The sequence below is a fragment of the Chelonia mydas genome, chromosome 6 (assembly GCF_015237465.2).
Source record: "Chelonia mydas isolate rCheMyd1 chromosome 6, rCheMyd1.pri.v2, whole genome shotgun sequence".
Classification (NCBI taxonomy): Eukaryota; Metazoa; Chordata; order Testudines; family Cheloniidae; genus Chelonia; species Chelonia mydas.
In genome coordinates this window covers 18,820,469-18,838,808 of record NC_051246.2, presented here as the reverse complement: position 1 = coordinate 18,838,808, position 18,340 = coordinate 18,820,469, and the positions used below count along the sequence as shown (strand labels likewise).

General features: G+C 54.4%; 1 protein-coding gene across 7 annotated transcripts in view; it reads left to right on the top strand.

Moving 5' to 3' along the window:
- SYT7 (synaptotagmin 7) overlaps positions 1 to 18,340 on the top strand; it is a 169,429-nt gene that overhangs the window by 123,918 nt on the left and 27,171 nt on the right. The window lies entirely within an intron of this gene.

Here is an 18,340-nt window from a genome sequence, read left to right as displayed (position 1 = left end):
GGCTCCTGCTTTGTTCTGAGCTGTTCTCAAAGTGTTCTAGACTTGCACTCTCTTTGGGGGCAAAAAGCAGGTTGTTCCAGATTCCTGCTTCATTCCGGGATCATGGAAATAGTCTAGACTCGTATTTTTTGTTGGGTGATGGGCAGATTGTTCTCAGCTCATGCTTCATCCAAGGGTCATTGCTGAGAAGTTCTAGGCTCCCAGTTCCTTTGGGGGTGACGGGTAGGTCGTTCCAGGCTCACACTTGGTTGGGGCACCTCCACTGGGATGTGCCAAGCTGCCGTTCCCTTCTGGGCTGGTGCTGGGCCACAGCTAAGTGGGGGTTCAGGCCAGCCTTTGTTCCCCAAACCCTGTGTATCCATTTCCCTGGAGTCAGCCCTGACAAGCCCGGCATTCAGGGAGCAGGCAGCACGGAGCCTGTCATTGGGCACCTCTGCCCAGCCACACGCCCAGTGGTGGCAGGGGCGCCTGCGACAGGGTTGGCCAGGCTCATTCATCTCGCGGACAGCTCTCTGTTCCTTTACGAGGGCTGAGCAAACCCCAAATGGGGCCAGGGGCACCCCCTTGTCACAGAGTTGGGCAGTGTGTTGGATCAGTAACTGTGAAGCTCTCACTCTGCTCTTTGCTGACGGGAGGCCGGGATGCAGCTAAAGTGGCTGAGTGTGTTCTGGCACCTGCCCAGCGCAGATGAAATGAGTAAGAAAACCTTTGCCAGCGCTCTGTGCTGAATCCTTAAGGAGGCAGGATGGGAAAGAGAGAGCCACCAAGCCCGGGGTTCCCAAGCATCTCAGGGAGGCCAGGGGGAGCGCTGAACTAGAGCAGGCAGGAAGGGCAGAGGGTGCCCAGCCAAGAGGGGGAGGCACCACTCTGGATGGAGGATGATATATCTATTTATTGGGGCAGCAGTTGCTTTAGGGAGGGGTTTTATTTGCAGTCGCTATTGATGGAGCTAATGACATGCCGAGAACACTCAGTGTCAGGATTGCCCTTCCCATGCATTCAAAAATCACGAGATTGAGCCTATGCATTCAAAGCTCATCCCCCCAGATCATGAGGTTCGCTAAAGAAATCACAAGATTTCAAAAATACTGTATTTAGAGTTCTTTTCATTTCTTATCTGGCTTTGGAGTATTCAGGGGTCACGTTTTCAATCTTTTCTGTGCCGCCAGGAGGGCAGGAAACTTGCTTTGTTTTTTAAATGAAAGATGAGAGTCTCATAGAAGCCCCTAATTCCAGAAACTGGGGCTTTGAGAAATATGCCAAGAAACTCGCTAAAGTTTGCAACCTTGAGATTGGAGGAGTCGCAAGCAACCCATGTGGACAGAGAAGTGAGACAAAGGGGCTGACCTTAGACATGCGGGCACAAAATAATGCCTCTTGGGAAGAGACCAACCGTTTGTGGGGGGAAGAATCTGGAGCAGGGATTTTCAGTGGGGAAGTTCCCTCTAAGCTGCACACCCGGGTGGTCACCCAGCAGACTATCAAATGCAGCGCACTGCAGGTGTCCCTCCCCTCAGTGCCTCACTGCTCCTGCCCTCTGCCTTGGAGCCCCTAAACAGCTGCTCCCAAGAGCCTCTTGATTGCTGTGCAGAGTGGGGCGAGGGAAGGGGGCGCCGATGTCAGGGTGTCACCCTCCCCCCACCACTGTACCTCGTCTCCACAGAGCAGGTGGGACATGACGGGGCTCCAGAGGGAGCTTGCTGGCAGCTGTTGCTGTGTCTGAACACGCAGGCTTCAGGCTGTTGAGTGCTGATCTACTTAAAGGGCAGCGGACGTAAAGGGGCAGCGTGTAGCTCTCTTTGTCACACACACTGTGTGTTTCTCTGTCTCACACACACACACACACACACACACTGTGTCTCTGTCACAAATACACACTGTGTGTCTCTCTCTCATAGAATCATAGAATATCAGGGTTGGAAGGGACAACAGGAGGTCTTGCCCTTGGTGAATCCATGCTGACTGTTCCTGATCACTTTCCTCTCCTCTAAGTGCTTCAGAATTGATTCCTTGAGGACCTGCTCCATGATTTTTCCAGGGACTGAGGTGAGGCTGACTGGCCTGTAGTTCCCAGGATCCTCCTTCTTCCTTCTTTTAAAGATGGGCACTACATGAGCCTTTTTCCAGTCATCCAGGACCTCCCCCAATCGCCATGAGTTTTCAAAGATAATGGGCAATGGCTCTGCAATCACATCCTCCAACTCCTTTAGCGCTCTCGGATGCAGTGCATTCGGCCCCATGGACTTGTGCTCATCCAGCTTTTCTAAATAGTCCCAAACCACTTCTTTCTCCACAGAGGGCTGGTCACCTCCTCCCCATGCTGTGCTGCCCGTGCAGTAGTCTGGGACCTTGTTCGTGAAGACAGAGGCAAAAAAAGCATTGAGTACATTAGCTTTTTCCACATCCTCTGTCACTAGGTTGCCTTCCTCATTCAGTAAGGGGCCCACACTTTCCTTGACTTTCTTCTTGTTGCTAACATACCTGAAGAAACCCTTCTTGTTACTCTTAACATCTCTTGCTAGCTGCAACTCCAGGTGTGATTTGGCCTTCCTGATTTCACTCCTGCATGCCCGAGCAATATTTTTATACTCTTCCATGGTCATTTGTCTAATCTTCCACTTCTTGTAAGCTTCTTTTTTGTGTTTAAGATCAGCAAGGATTTCACTGTGAAGCCAAGCTGGTCGACTGCCATATTTACTATTCTTTCTACACATGGGGATGGTTTGTCCCTGTAACCTCAATAAGGATTCTTGAAAATACAGCCAGCTCTCCTGGACTCCTTTCCCCTCATGTTATTCTCCCAGGCAATCCTGCCCATCAGTTCCCTGAGGTTGTCAGAGTCTGCTTTTCTGAAGTCCAGGGTCCGTATTCTGCTGCTCTCCTTTCTTCCCTGTGTCAGGATCCTGAACTCGACCATCTCATGGTCACTGCCTCCCAGGTTCCCATCCACTTTTGCTTCCCCTACTAATTCTTCCCGGTTTGTGAGCAGCAGGTCAAGAAGAGCTCTGCCCCTAGTTGGTTCCTCCAGCACTTGCACCAGGAAATTGTCCCCTACAGTTTCCAAAAACTTCCTGGATTGTCTGTTTACCGCTGTATTGCTCTCCCAGCAGATATCAGGGTGATTGAAGTCTCCCATGAGAACCAGGGCCTGCGATCTAGTAACTTCCGTGAGTTGCCGGAAGAAAGCCTTGTCCACCTCATCCCGCTGATCCGGTGGTCTATAGCAGACTCCCACCACGACATCACCCTTGTTGCTCACGCTTCTAAACTTAATCCAGAGACACTCAGGTTTTTCTGCAGTTTCATACCGGAGCTCTGAGCAGTCATACTGCTCTCTTACATACAGTGTAACTCCCCCACCTTTTCTGCCCTGCCTGTCCTTCCTGAACAGTTTATATCCATCCATGACAATACTCCAGTCATGTGAGTTATCCCACCAAGTCTCTGTTATTCCAGTCACATCATAATTCCTTGACTGTGCCAGGACTTCCAGTTCTCCCTGCTTGTTTCCCAGGCTTCTTGCATTTGCGTATAGGCACTTGAGATAACTTGCTGTTTGTCCTGCTTTCTTAGTATGAGGCAGGAGCCCTGCCCTTTCACATTCTCCTGCTTGTGCTTCCTCCCAGTATCCCATGTCCCCACTTACCTCAGGGCTTTGGTCTCCTTCCCCCGGTGAACCTAGTTTAAAGCCCTCCTCACTAGGTTAGCCAGCCTGCCTGCGAAGATGTTCTTCCCTCTCTTCGTTAGGTGGAGCCCGTCTCTGCCTAGCACTCCTCCTTCTTGGAACACCATCCCTTGGTCAAAAAATCCAAAGCCTTCTCTCCGACACCACCTGCGTAGCCAGTCGTTGACTTCCACGATTTCTGGTCTCTACCCAGGCCTTTTCCTTCTACGGGGAGGATGGACAAAAACACCACTTGCGCCTCAAACTCCTTTATCCTTCTTCCCAGTGCCACGTAGTCCGCAGTGATCCGCTCAAGGTCATTCTTGGCAGTATCATTGGTGCCCACGTGGAGAAGCAGGAAGCGGTAGCGATCAGAGGGCTTGATGAGTCTCGGCAGTCTCTCCGTCACATCGTGAATCCTAGCTCCTGGCAAGCAGCAGACTTCTCAGTTTTCCCGGTCGGGGCGGCAGATAGATGACTCAGTCCCCCTGAGGAGAGAGTCCCCGACCACCACCACCCGCATCCTTCTCTTGGGAGCGGTGGTCGTGGAATCCCCTTCCTGAGGACAGTGCATCTCATGCCTTCCAATCGGCGGAGTCTCCTTCTGTTCCCTTCCCTCAGATGTATCATCTAGTCCACTCTCCGCATTAGTACCTGTGGAGAGAACACGAAAACCGTTGCTTACCTGTATCTGCGCTGCTGGTACATGGACGCTCCCCTTTCTTCTTCTGGAGGTCACATGCTGCCAAATTTCTTCACCGTCCTCCTGTCCCCGCTGCACAGCCTGCTCTGAATCTTCAGAACATTGTGCCCGTAGAAGCATAACCTGATGTCTTTCCAGGAAATCTTCAGTTTCTCTTATGCAACACAGGGTCGATACTTGTTTCTCCAGACCTTGAACCTTCGTTTCCAATATGGAGACCAGCTTGCACTTTGTACAGACAAAGTTGCTTCTGTTCTGTGGAAGAAAGACAAACATGGCACATCCAGTGCAGGTCACAACAGCTGAACGCTCCCCATCCAAATTACCTTCCTTCTACGAGCTTCCTCAGGAGTTGTAGAAACTACTCAGAGAAGCCGGCAAGATGTAAGCCTCAGTGGGCTCTCCCCGGGCGAACTCCCAGGCAAACTCCCTTTGTTCGCCGCTCAGCTGGTTCGCAGCTGACTGGCTTTTTATAACAGTCAGGCCCACTCAAGGCTCACCTGGAACAAAGCACTCACACACACACAGTTTTCACACTCACCTCCCAACACATACTTGTATTATTGTTGTTGTAACTTGATACTTCTTTCAAAGTGTACTTGTGACACCTTAGAGACTAACCAATTTATTTGAGCATAAGCTTTTGTGAGCTACACGAAAGCTTATGCTCAAATAAATTGGTTAGTCTCTAAGGTGCCACAAGTCCTCCTTTTCTTTTTGCGGATACAGACTAACATGGCTGCTACTCTGAAACACTTTCAAAGTGTGTTGTTTTAGTGTTTTGACTGGTCTGTGCATTTCATAATTTTATCTCTCTTTTATGCTTAAATTTAATTCTTTGAGTACTAAGTTCTAAAATGCCTGACCTGTCCTGGCTGGAGTAATTATCCCTATGGTAACTTTTAAAATATATATATTATAGCTAGGTTTTTTGTTTCTACTGGTGGCGCACATCCGCACATTACCTCGCTATGGTGCACATAACAAAATGCATTCCGCACATGGATGGAAAAAATTAGAGGGAACATTGGTGGGGAGCCTGGGGAGTGGCTGGGGATGGGGGGTGAGACAGGACACCTGCTTTAGGAGCTTGCAATGCCAAGTAGATTTCAGGGCATTCACGTCACTGAGCCAGCTGTGGGGAGACAGCAGGTAGAACGCTGGGTGCTGCTCAGGGAACCTCCGTCCCGAGGCAGTGCTGAGCGGAGAGGAGCCATGGGGATTGCGGTGCAGGGCGAGAACAGGCCTGATCCAAAAGCCACTGAAGTCACTCAGAGACTCAGTGGAGTTTGGATCAGGCCCTAAGGGAGCTCAGGCCAACATTTCTCTATGCTGGCCCCTGATTTTGAGTGCCCGGTTAGAAACCTGGAGGCATCTAAAAATCAGCGACTATTTGTGAGAAATAGGGCCTAAATGATATAACTTGGACACGAGTGGGCTGGAGGAGCGAGGCTCTGAATAGTCCATTGCAGAAGGGAAGGCAGCGTAACCAGAGAAAGGCAGGCTTGTGAGTGAGGCGCTGGCCTGGGTCTCCAGAGCTCTGCATTCAGTTCCTAGCTCTGCCAGAGACCTGGGTAACTCACTCAGTCTCTATGGGCCTCAGTTAAACATCTGCAAAACGGGGTGCGGGGTAGTGATCCTTCCTTTGTCTGTTGGGACTACTTAGACTGTCAACAGTTTTGAGCCGGGACAGGGGGGTATATACAGCACCCGGCATAACGGGGCCCTGATCTCAGCTGGGGCAGGGTCTGTCTCTGGCTGTGTCTGTGCAGCACCCGGCATAACGGGGCCCTGATCTCAGCCGGGGCAGGGGCTGTCTCTGGCTGTGTCTGTGCAGCTCCCGGCATAACGGGGCCCTGATCTCAGCCGGGGCAGGGTCTGTCTCTGGTTGTCTCTGTGCAGAACTGGCATAACGGGGCCCTGATCTCAGCCGGGGCAGGGTCTGTCTCTGGTTGTCTCTGTGCAGAACTGGCATAATGGGGCCCTGATCTCAGCCATGGTTCAGTGGGGCTTTTCTGCCTTTGTTTAAGAGAGGAAAGGGTCAGAGAGAGGGGTCCACGCTGCCCTGCTCAGGAGGGAATTTGCACACAGCTTGCTCTTTCCCCGTGTGACCTTGGGCCGAGTGACCCTCTTGCTGGGGGCTAAAGAGAGATGGGCTCAAACCCAAGACCTGCCCTTGGGGGTGATCCTCACTGGGCCCTGATTCTGCACCATTCAAGCCCGTGGGAGCTTGGCCACGGGCATCAGTGGGCTCAGGATCAGGGCTGTAGTGATGGCACCAGCCCAGCAGGGCAGAGACGTTACCCCCACCGCACCCCCGGTGCCATCCCAAACTCACAAACTGTCTTGTCTCATGGCGAGATCCGGAGCTAGAAGAATGGCCTCTGCTTCTCCTCATGGACATTGTGGCATCATGTGGCGCCCCCTTGTGGCACATCTGGGAAGAGCGGTGTCAGTGACAAGCAGCTGCTCCCTGAACTGGGGTGCAGGGCAGAGATAAGAGCGGCGAGCCAGAAAGCAATCCTCATGCCCCTCCACACTGCAGCATGAGAGTGAGACGCGCCCCGCAGGCTGGGACCACCCATCCAGGGGATACGGGATGAGCATGCCTCTGCAGAGAGAGGGAAGGACAGACTGGCTGCTCCCCACCCCTAGGTGCATGGCCAGGGCTTGGGAGCCCAAGCTCCTTGGCCCAGGCAATCAGAACTGCTCCCTCCACTCTGCCGAGGAGACCCCAGCGCCTAGGCCTGGACCAGGCAGTGGGAGAGGAGGAGCTGGGAGCGTCCATCCTCCTGGATCAACGCACCGCACCAGGCTGAGACCCTGCTCCTTGCTTAGGTCCCGTGTGCGTGGAGTGAGGCCAGAGCTGCCCAGCTCAGAGCCAGGGGCCAATCCAGCACCCTTGTCTGGGCTACATTTGCCCTTTAAAACATCCCTGCCGAGATGTAAGCAGGTGGGGCACTCTGCTCGACTGGGTCACATAGCTGGGCCCACCGTGGGGTATGGCACATTACCACCTACTGCCAGGGGAGAGGCTCCAGCAGGCAGCCAGGGGCCTGGATCCCACCTCCCCCAAGCATGGGAGGGACTAGGGAGGGCGCTTCCCACAGGCCAGTGCCACTGCTGGGGCCCTCAGTCACACAGTTCAGTCCAGCCACCACTCCCGGGGCTCTGGGACCAGCAGCTCAGCTTCCGTGGCAGGCTTGGGCAGAGGGGGAGGAGCTCAGCTGCAGGGCAGGGAAGAGACCGTGTGGTCGAGGAAAAGGATATGCTTCCCCTTAAAGGCTGGGGACCTGGGGTGGGGACTGAACCCCGCAGGATGTGGGGGCATTACCTCCACACGCAGCAGAGACATGCAACTGGCCATAGCCCACAGACATACAGCAACGCACACACACAAAGCACAGAGCGATACACACAGCACAGAGCCATGCTCTAGCCAGTCATCCATCCCCCTCCACCCGCAGCCAGGCTAATGCACGCGGGGGTGCACATACACCCAGGGCAGGGACATTCACACCCAGAGCCTCCTGGCCTGGACACATACCCACAGGGTCACACGTGTCCTACCTGCCCACCCACATACGCTCTGGCTGCCTACGTACCAGCCTGCCCGGGTGCACCAGTCCTGGGGGAGGCCTCTGGGCCCAGCAAGGAGCCCCTACTTGGTCCCCTAGTGTCTCCCCCTGCAGGAAGTGGCTCACTCGTGTTAAACACACTGGTGGGGTCAGAGGCAGGAGCTAATGAACTGCTGGGCCACCGCCAAGCGCACCTGCCCTGTAGGAAGACGCACAGCCAGGCCATGGGCTGCCACCGAGCCACCCAAACCTCACAGGCCATGGCAGGGCCCTGAGTGGCAGCCTGCATCTCCCACCCCCTACCCTGGCCCCACGCTCAGGCCAGGCCCTGCAGCATGGTACGGGGCAGGGCCCTCTGCCTGGGCACAGAGACACCTTGGACAATGTGTCCTGCTTTAGCAACCAGTGGCCTCTCTCCTCCTGTGCTCCCCATGCCCTGCCCTCCCCTGCCCCCCTCCACTGCACATGCCCTACTCCTCCTGTGCCTCCCTCCACTCCCCTACTTCTCCAGCCCCCTGCCCCTCCCCTCCCCACCCTCCTGCCCTCCCCTACTCAGCCAGCCCCCTTCCCCTCCACGCCCTCCTTCCCTCCCACCCCGCTCCAGCCACCCCCCCACGCCCCTCCTGCCCTCCCCTCCCCTCCCACTCCAGCCCCTCCCCTACTCAATTCCACTCCCCTGCTCCTCCAGCCCCCTGCCCCTCCCCTCCCCTCCCCTCCCCTCCACACTCTCCTTCCCTTCCCCTCCCCTCCCCTCCCCTACTCCTCCAGCCCTCTGCCCCTCCCCTCCACGTCCTCCTTCCATCCCCTCCCACTCCAGCCCCTTCCCCTCCACCCCCCTCCCCTACTCACTTCCACTCCCCTACTCCTCCAGCCCCCTGCCCCGCCCCTCCACACTCTCCTGCCCCTCCCATCCCCACTCTTCCAGCCCCCTTCCCTTCCCCTTCTCCCCCTCCCCTCCCATCTTCCTCCAGCCCCCTTTCCCTCCCCTCCTGCCCCTCCTCTTCCCTCCCCTACTCCTCCTGCCCCTCCCTTCTACGCCCTCCTGCCCCTCCCTTCCACTCCCCTATTCCTCCAGTCTCCTGCCCCTCCCCTCTCCTCCCCTCCCCTTCCAGCCCCCCCGCCCCTCTCCTCCCCTACTCCTCCAGCCCCCCTCCCTTCCACTCCTGCCCCTCCCCTCCCATCTGCCTCTAGCCCCCTTTTCCTCCCCTCCTTCCCCTCCCTTCATTCCCCTACTCCTCTTGCCCTGCTGCCCTTCCCCTGCTACCCTCTGCCTCCCGCTCCCTCTCAGGCAGTCTTCTTTCCCGCAGCAAGCAGCTCACTAACCCCTCTGAGTCTCTGACCCTCCAGCCCTGGCTCCTACTCTGCCAGCCCCTCTACCTTCTATTCACTGCTCCCCGACCCAGCCTCTCTGGATGGAGGAGAGAGAATCCCGCTGGGTGGCTGAGCCTGCCAGCCCTGCAACAGGGAGGGAAGCTGCTCTGTACGGGGCTGTAGGATGGTGGCACCCTGCTCTCTCAGCTCCCCAGCACCCTCAGGCTGTTCCTCAGGGGGCCCGGCCCACTCAGCAGCATTGCTTGCCTGAAGCCCACTGCTCAGTGTGGTACGCCTTTCTCCCACCGCCTGGCCAACACAGGGGAGGAGTTTAGCTCTTTAGCTCAAGCTGTGGAGACTCACACCTTGGCTCTGGAGGTCCTCCTATCCGTTCCAGGTCATGAGCAAGACACATAGCACCAACACTTGGCCTTCCAGACCCACAACCACCAGATTCCCATAGACCTAGCAAGAGCCTGATCTGAGCCATCACTGACAAAGGCACTGCTCTGAGGCAGCTCACATGGCTGACACCATACAGGAATAGACAGGGCACTGCTGAGGGGAAGCTCACAGCACTGGAGTCCATGCTGGCATAGACAGGGCACTGCTGAGCAGAAGCTTACAGCTCTGGAGTCCATGCTAAGATAGCCAGGGCACCGCTGAGGGGAAGCTTTGTAGAAATGAGAGATAAACAAGGCTTGTGAGGACCTGGCTGGAATACACCTATCCTGCCCCTCCCTGGACAACACACAGTCATTCCCTGCTTCCACCACTGCCTTTGGGGAGACTCTGCCACACCCTAACCCCTTGCCATTAGGAGACTATCACTGCTCATCAGTGTCACCCCATTGCTCCTACCTAGCCCCCTTTAAACACTCTCCTCCACCGCTCGAAATTCACATTGCTCAGGTTCCCCTAAACAGTTGTATCCCTGCACCCCTGGCAGGGACATGTGCGGGGGAGACAGAATGTAATTACCCCAGCTGGAGCTAACACTACAGTGCCGTGTCTCATACATGCTCTATCCTTCCCCAGACACATTACCCAGCTACATAACAGGATTACAGAGAGGGAGACCAGCAGAAGGACAGGAAAACAAAACTGTTTTGCCACTTAACTCCCTGCTTTGTCCCAAGGACGCAGGAGATGAGGGGCCAGATTCTCAGCTGGTCTCCATCGGCGTTGATATGCACCAGCTGAGAATTTGGCTCAATAGCTTTTAAGGGCAGGCTCAGGCTCAGTTCTTCCATATAGGCAGGGCAGCAAAAACCCCCAAGGCAATGCCTGGGTTTCTCCTTCTCCCTAATGCTCCATGTGTGTCTTTCTGTGCTCTCCTCAGCGGTTGGCTTGGGGAAGGGCAGAATGAGAGGGCCCTGTGGATTTGTCTCAGGCAGATCAGGGTAGCTGCTGCTGGGACCCCTGAATGAGTCTGTGCTAGATTCCTTACCCTGCACAACTAGCTTCCAAGGCTGATGGTGGAACATGAGCTAATGACCTGACACAGTGTCCTCCAAATGACCCCAGGAGGTCCCCAAGCAACCCAGCAAGCTGCCCTCTGAGTGACCCAGGGAGGGACCTACATGATGACCTGACCAGGCGTCCCAAGGGATCTGATGATGTGTCCTCAGGTGTATTTTGAGCAACACTCGAAAAAGCTAGAGCAGTCTCACTGGCTGCCTCCCTGCTCAGCTCCCGCTGGCTCCTGGAAAAGTGTGACGCTCCGGTGGATGGCAAGAAATGGGACACGTCCTGCGTTCTTTGCTTCTGAGCAGAGCTGGTCAGGAAAGGGAACTTCGGCTCCATCTGACATCTCAAGATTTCCATTTCTCCCACTTCGGAGTGACAAGTCAGAATTCCCCACAGAACGAAGAGTCAAAGACCCTTCATGTGAGACACACTGAAAGAACTTTATGGAGATGTAGTTTCACTGGGACTTCAGTGTTACAATGTACCAGCTGAAATGATGCCATCAAAGCGAAAAGCTTTGATAATCTCCCCTTGTAAATTTCAACATAACAGAACGTTTTGGCTTCACTGGATGAGTGTTTTCCGAGGGAAAGCTTTCCACGGGTACGTGTGCTTGAGCTGCAGTCACACTCTGGTTGCAGTGCAGGTGTAACCTTGTATCTCTAATGCACTAGTGTGTGGTGGCAGGGAGGGGTGACCAGTGGGTCCCTAATGCACTGGGGGCGGGCGGTGTTCATCCATCCAACAGCTCTCTAAGCACTGGTGTGGGGGGAGGGATGGGGGGTGGGACACCCAGTGGAGGAGATGGTTGGACAGCTTCCTAAGGCAGCATCAGTCTGTGACAAATCTGAACCGACTGGCTCCTCGATAGCTCCTGTGCTGCCCTGAGCCCCTGCTGGAACGCAGTGCCATTGCCCTGCAGGAGCACTGGCCCCGGCCGATGGTACCACAGGAGCCCCAGCAGAGAAGGGGTTGAGATCCAGTCCTAGCAGGTGAGTGTCTGGGGAGGCAGTGTATGCCCCCCTGGACTGACATGACCGAGCGAAACCACAAATGTGGAGCTGAGTCAGACAGACAGTGAGTGGGGCTGTCAAGGGGCGCGTGTCAAATGCTGCATCACAAGGGCCTGGTGGGTGTCAGGAGGTCCCATGTTTGCAGCATGTGGGGACTGTCAGTGGAGCACAGGAGAGACCTGGCCCTTCTGCCCTTCTCTCAACAGTTCTCACACATGAGGAACTCCACTAGCACCAGCCATTATCATCTCCCACCGCCCCATCATTTGGTCTTGAGCCTTTATTTAGCGATGTTGAAGAGCTTCATCCCAGCTGGGTTTGGGGGCCTTTAGGTGTCTCTTCCCAACTCCCTGATAGACAGTACAGCGTGGAAATCCCTCCCCATAGATAGCCGGGTATGTTACTCCTCTCTCTCCCCGCTCAGCCCTCTTCTGTCTCAGGCATTCAGGCCATACGCCCTTGCCATTAGCCGCTGTGTGCGTGAGGGTCCCGTCCTCTGCCAGGTCCCAGTACCTCCATTGTGTTGGGTCGAGGAGGCCAAGCTATCCCAGGGCTGCCCACGATGAGACGCAGTCTGGGCCGTCAGATTGGTTCTGGGGAGATGGCTGCAGTGATGTGACAGGCAGGCTGTCAGGAAGGATTTGGCTAATTGGAGCTCCCGACCCTCGGGAAGTGAGTGTGTGGAGCGGAGCCAGGAGATGCCGGTGACAGAGAGAGAGGCTGATCCCCTCTGACAGCTGCCTGGACAACAATGAAGCCACAGACCCGGGAATCCATAAGATATTATCTAGTTGTCTAAACGTAGTGGGAAGAGTTCCACTCCCCAATTCCTTGCAGAGGTGTCTCCGCTGACAGAGATAGGATTGCCATAGAGTGCTACAAGCACAGGGGGCTCCGGGTATGGGGACAAAGGGAAGAGCCCAGCTAGGTCGTGGCAAGATGCAGAGGGGATTGCTCCTTCATCGTGGATGTGGATGTGCCCCTGATTCCATGCTGTGTATCCAGGAGAGTCAGCCAGGAGTGAAAGGCCAGCCCCTAACACCCCTCAAAGCCTGGAGGATGAAGGGATTTATTCTTTGAGATCTAGGAGCCCATGCCTGCAACTAGACATGGATATCCTGTCCCAGGGCCATGCACACACCCACAGAGACATGAGGGCCACATGCAGAGGAGGGACCTCAGCATCAGCACTTGAGGTGACAGGGCCTGGAGTCTCTGTGCGTGGCGACGTGCTGATGAATTAACCAGAGCTGCCCCTGACTCTTGCTTCAGTCAGAGCCATGGCCTGAGATTTTCCTGGTGCTCTGCTCACCGACAGCTCCTCTACCTCTCGCTGAGGTGGCTAGCTGAGCTGAGAGCTCTGCAGGAAGGAGAGCGGCCTGTCTCGAAGGGGCCTGCAATGCCTGTTTCTGGTGGCAGTGCCCAGGCTGTGCTCCACATTTCCTCTTGCTGACAAGATGCCGGGAAGGTTTCTCCTTGGGCATAGTATGGCACGAACAGCACGCACATCTGCTCAGCTACGTGCCAATGCAGGCCTCCCTCTGCCCAGTCCCCAGGGACTTCCTGGGTAAGCCCTCCGCATCTGCTTTGGGCCAATGGCTCCAGCTTCCTCCAGGCTGCCCTTGTGCTGATGGAGTGGCTTGCAGCGTCACTACCCATAATGGAGCAGAGGCATGTGCCGCCCTCCTCGTGTGTCTGCATCTCTTCTCTTATTTCTTCCCCCATTCCTCAAGGGGAGCCCCGGCCAGCCCTCCCAACAGTCCCTGGGCCGCAAGCCACAGCACCAAGCCTTCTGCTCTGTCTGAGTGACTCAGGCTCCCAGTGGATCCGGAGAAGCCAGAGGCGGAAAGGGGCTTTCATCATTAATGGAGGAATGCAAAGCCACCAGCACCCGCAAGGTCTCTCTGTTCAGCCAGGACAGGAATCAGAGCAATCTGACAGGGCTACTACAGACCAGCTGGCTCATCTACACACACTCCCCCCACCCTCCCCGGTTCATCCCCACTAGTGACTTCTCCATCCTGTATCTGCACAGCCATGGCGCCTTCACCTCCTCCTTGGTCGGCCACATGGTTGCTCATACTTCCTAACAGTGAGGCCTATCAGTGGGAGGATCCACGGTCCTGAGTCCAGGCCTTCAGGCTGCAGCCACATCCACACCACCACTCAACAGCTCTACTAGTGACTGGAGAACTAGGAGCCTGAAAGGCATATGCTCCATTAAAGGTACCACCCCCAGGGACCGGATTGGATGAGTTCTGGAGTCCCTGATTGAGCCACGTACACTATTTAAGCCAGAAAGAGACCGAGGAAGTTGTCTATGCAAAAAGGTGGCTCCTGGCTTGCTGCTGCTACAGAGCCTGCCGTCTCCTACCTGCTGTCCCAGCCTCGTCCCCAATTCCATACTCTGACCCTGTCCTGTTCCCAGCTCCTGCCCTTAGCCTCCTTCCAGTCCCTGGACTCCGTTGCCCTGATTTCTGACTGCTCCGGCTCCAACCATGGGCTATGACTCTTTGGCTTCTGACTCAACACTGGCCTTTGGCTTCAGCTCCTGTTTCCTGTCCCTCCTGGCTTCGATTTTCAGCTCTAACACCTGGCTCCTTCCTTCAGACCTGCCCATTGGCCTCTGGTTCCTGAGCACCATGCTGACCACCAGGCCAGCCCGCCCCATACTGCTCCCAGGGCAGGGGTGGAAGTCTTATCACTGGAGTCGTCTAGAAACCAGCTAGTTCTTTAGAAACTAGTACAAAGCACTATTAGGTGCCCTGAAGGGAAGCTCCTGCACTGGCCAGAAGGAGATTTAATGGGTCTGTTCCCGTTGTGGTTTCTACCCTACCCATTAAGAACCTTGCTTCCAACATCTCGGCCTGAACTTCTCCTTCCTTAGTGCCAGGCCGTTGCTCTGAGGCCCACGTAGAAAGCTATGGGATATTGGATGCAAAATCCGCAAGGCATCTGAGAGATGTGAGGGTTTAAGAATTACCGTCTTCCTCATTTCTTGGGGAGGCTTTGTGGGCTGACCAGGCCTGGCACCATTCAGAGCGCAGCCTGGGCCCCTCGCTTGTGAAATACCTCCCATCAACACCCAAAAGTGCCCTAAACAGTGCCCATTCCTGCCATGAAGCACTAGGATGGGACAGGCTAAGAAATGTCTGTCTGCAGCATGATGATGGCAGCGTGAATGGAGGTCGCTGGCGTAACTCAAATGGTTCAAATAGTCCTCCCTTCAAACAGTCCCTCATGGCACCGTTGGCCTTGCAACATCTTCCAAAGGCCTCTGCTTTTGGGAACAGTGGGATAGATACCTAGAGGACAGTGTGGGTATGGGGAAAACTGTAACAAGTCTGCAGCATGGACACTGAACCGACTGGGCTTAAACCTGATCTTTCCTGTGGCTTCAGTTAGAAGCAGCTGTGTGAGTGCAGATTCAGCCAAAGAGAGCTCGGTCTGGAAACTCCATGTTTGCTTTAGTCTGTGTTGGCCTCGGTGAGGACTGGTGCCTTTGGCTAAGTCAGGAGAGGCTGGTGGGATAATAAGTCATTAGATGCACTGTTCACAAGCGTTTTCGGCTGGACTACTGCAGTGTTTCTAAGTGTGAGACCATGGAGAGGGGTCGGGTGGTAGGAGGGCAGCAGAACCGGAGTGTCCGTTAGTGAGGGGCAGGAGACCCAAGCATCTAAAACCCACTTGTACAGCTGACCAAAATGTTCTGACCACAAACTTTTCTTGCCAGGGATGCACTGAAAACATGTTTTGCAGGAAAATTTCGTTTTAGTCTAAATTTTTCGACAGGACATTTTGAAACAAAATTAACGTTTTTGTTTCATTTTTAATTGAAATTTTCATTTCATTTTATTTTTTGAGACTTGAAACAGATTGATGATTTTCAAAGATTTCTACGTTTATATTGTATTAATTCCATTAATGAAACGTGACCTGGTTGAATAACGTGTTTTGACAAGACTCAAAGGGGATATTTCCAAATATTTCGTTTCGCCGAAAATTCCAAGATTTTGACTCTTTTTGTCCCAGTTGGGGGTGAAACCAAATTTCAAAATTTGAGAACTTTCAACGGGATGGAAATTCCATTTTCGGCCCACTCTAGTTAGAACCATTCAGGAAACTAACATTAAACCTGTGGTCCCCCAGCTTGAGAGAGCTCAGCCCTTTGTTATATCTGACTGGAGGCCCCCAAACTAGAATTTCTTTTAAATCCTAAATTCTTTTAAATGATTTAAAGAACTTATATGATTTGAGGCCAGGTGCTGAGGGGCAGGAGATTTGTAATTGGAAATTGTTGCCCTTACCTGGGAGTCAGCAGAGACATGTAGCATCGTAACCGTGCTGTGGATTTGTATCTCCCAAAGCCACTGTACCATTCATCAAGGGCTGAGGGAAACTCTGAAAACACAGAACGTTTCAGAATGTAAAACTCACCCTGCCAAAAGTCCTTATTAAAGAGTTTCCAGTTCCCAGGCCTTGTGTCAGAGCACTAGTGGCTGAGTGTCCTGTCTTCTGAGACTGGCCAGTGCCAGATGCTACAGAGGGAATGAACAGAACAGGGTAATTATCAAGTGATCCATCCAATGTCGTCCAGTCCTAGCATCTGGCAGCCAGAGGCCTAAGGACACACAGGCACCAACTTTCTGAAGTGCCGGGGTGTGGGGTACTCGATCCCCAGCTCTGCCCCAGGCCCCCACTCCACCCCTTCCCCCAAGACTCCATCCCCTCCCCACCTCTTCCCGCCCAGATCTGCCCCCTCCCCCAAGCATGCCGCATCCTCGCTCCTCCCCTCTCCCTCCCAGAGCCTCCTGAATGCTGCGAAACAGCTGACCGCAGCGGGCAGGAGGCACGGGGAAGAAGGGGGAGGTGCTGATCCGCGGAGCCTGCTGGCGGTCAGGAGACACTGAGGGGGTGGGAGGGAGCTGATGGGGGGCTGCCGGTGGGTGGAGCACCCACAGAGTCGGAGCTTATGTAAGGACACCCCGAGCATGGGGTGGCATCCCTGACCATCCTGGCTAATAGCCTTTGATGAACTTATTCTGCATGGATTTATCTAGTTCTTTTTTTTAACTCCCCCACCATTTCATCCCCTCCCCAAGGCCACGTCCTCGCTCCGCCTCTTCCCGCCCTCACTCCACTCCCCTCCCCCGAGGTCCCACCCGCTCGGTGCTCTCTGCTGTCCCTCAAGTGCCTCTACCCAGCCGCCAAACAGCTGATCGGTGGCACCGAAGAACAGCTGTGGCTGGTGGGTGCTGAACACCCACTGGTTTTTTTCCATGGGTGCATGAGCCCCAGAGCAACCATGGAGTCGGCGTCTATGCCCAAGGGGCATCAGAATTCAGAGACACCCCTCTGTGTTACAGTCCCTCCCCTGCTTCCCCCTTGCTTTGCAGGGTAGTGATTAACTGCAGGCCTGGATCAGCTGCAAATTACAATACCCCGTGTACTGGCAAGGCTGCTCTGGTCAGGGAATAGAGGGAAGACCCATTCCATGTACGCAGCAACTGCTCACTCCTGCCTGCCCAGACCCCAGCTCTGGGTAACATGCAGAGATGCAAGGAGGGTCGCTCCGCTGCACAGCTCTGTAGTCCAAACCACAATCTGGGCCACTCAGGATCAAAGATGTTCCCAGCCTGTGTCAGCAAAATGTCCTCAGCAAAATAGGCGTGTTTGGTACAGCACATGCCCTGGGTGTGGAGGGACAGGTCGGTGTAAAGGCCGTTTTGTTGACTGTTGACATTTTCAACCTTTCAGATGTATGTTTGGATTTAGATTTTCCTGGCATTCTAGGGATTTGTTTTGTTTTGTTTAAACCACAACATCCTTTTAAGACCATTTCCCTGGAAAAGATTGATGTGTATTTTCAACCTTAACTCCAACGTAAGGAAGCTTTTCGTAATGGAATATGGAGAGATCTGGGGAGCGATACAGTATCATGTGAAAGCAGAGTGATGATAATTCCCCTGCACACCACCAGGGGGAAGCCGTGGTGCAACTGAGATAGTCATTATTAATCGCTGATTCGTTATTATGAGCAGTAAAACAGGGAGTACAAAGGGGAGCGTGGGAGCTGGGAGAGTTGGAAGGCCTCCCATCTAAGAGATCGTCACAGGAGCTATGCATACGTGCCTTAAAGAAATGCAGGGAGCAGAGTGGGATAGGCCTCTGTGCCAGCAACAGAGCAGAGATAATAGAAAGGAAGCTGGGAATGATCGGAGTTTAATAAGAAGCAAGGGCCCTGAGCATAGGAAGAGCACATTTAGATGAGACGCCTGCTGACGCTCTGACAATGGACCGAGGTCGGGGAAAATGCTCGCAAAGAGCCCAGATGAGGCAGGCAGAGCAAGCGGAGGGAGTTGAGCTGCGGTGCAGTGGCCTGTGAGCTCCGTTCCTGCTAGCGATTGGTACTGGAGAAGCAAGGGCATTTTGGAGAGGCCCATGAGAAGCAGGCAGTGCTAATTGCCAGGGCAGGCGAGCCGGGGGCTGAGGCCAAGCAGGGTAAATTGCTGGCTTGCGAGTTGGCGCCACACGTCACTGACAAGAAGCAGAGTAACCAAGTGCTCTGGCGGCTAAATCACAGAGCTTATGAATATGCCAC